This window comes from Rhagoletis zephyria, unplaced genomic scaffold (assembly GCF_001687245.7).
Source record: "Rhagoletis zephyria isolate East Lansing unplaced genomic scaffold, Rhagoletis_zephyria_1.1 Rzeph_scaffold_03641, whole genome shotgun sequence".
Classification (NCBI taxonomy): Eukaryota; Metazoa; Arthropoda; class Insecta; order Diptera; family Tephritidae; genus Rhagoletis; species Rhagoletis zephyria.
Window position 1 is genome coordinate 58720 of NW_016160724.1, and position 990 is coordinate 59709.

Here is a 990-nt window from a genome sequence, read left to right on the forward strand (position 1 = left end):
AAAAAAAAAAATTTAAGATTGTTCAGCTAGCTTAACAGCGCTGAGCTAGCTGAAAAACACATTTTTGCGAATTTCTCGGAAACCAATGGAGCTACTAAATTAGTTTTAGTGGCGTTGAAGAACACCTAAAAGACACCTAATTCCAGGATATATCTGGAAAATATAAAACCTAAATTTAATGATGCGAATTTCTCGAAAACCAAAGGAACGCCTAAATTAATTTTGGAGGCCCTAATTAACACCTAATTCCTAGCTAATTTTTATTGATTTTTGGCGACTTGGGTCAGCTAGGTTTATGGATGTGAATAGCAATGCAACCTATCAATAGCCCATCGCAAGTTGACATCCGAAACGGTAAGTCAAATACGCGTAGAATTAAACAAAGTATGCATTAAGGCAGCACACTCTCTCCAATGTTGCTTAAACTCTAAGTACTTAGATGATTGCGCAATTATTTCATCGGGTTCCAAAATTGTCAGCCTTTGTGGTATTAAATATAACTGACTATTTCTCCGATCTTTCAAATGTACTCGGCGTTAGGAATCTTAACATTTGCGCTGCGAAATCCACCGCCACACTTTGCATCACGTGGACCCAGAATATTAGGCTCGAATAGGACATGTATGTCCAGGACAGAACAGCTATCAGCTAACGATGAAAAAACACAACAACATGCTATCAAAGTACTTAGTTTCTCGTGGTATGTCATCATAAGAACTTCGCTAACAACGCTAAGCTTTGAAATTGTCCGCCCAATAGCGTCGAAGACACCGAAGTGCCGAGAGAGACCCGGCTAGCAGACCTCTCTCTTTTGAACTCAGAATTGGCAAACACCTGCCCATCTGACATACCGGTTTCTCCGACGGAAAACCACTGACACGCGCAGTTTTTATTTCTTGGGACCATGTTGCTAAAACCTTCCTTTCACCGTGTATCTCAGCTCCAGAGGTGTAAGTGTAGTAGGGCTCAATATGTATTTACCTCTTCATA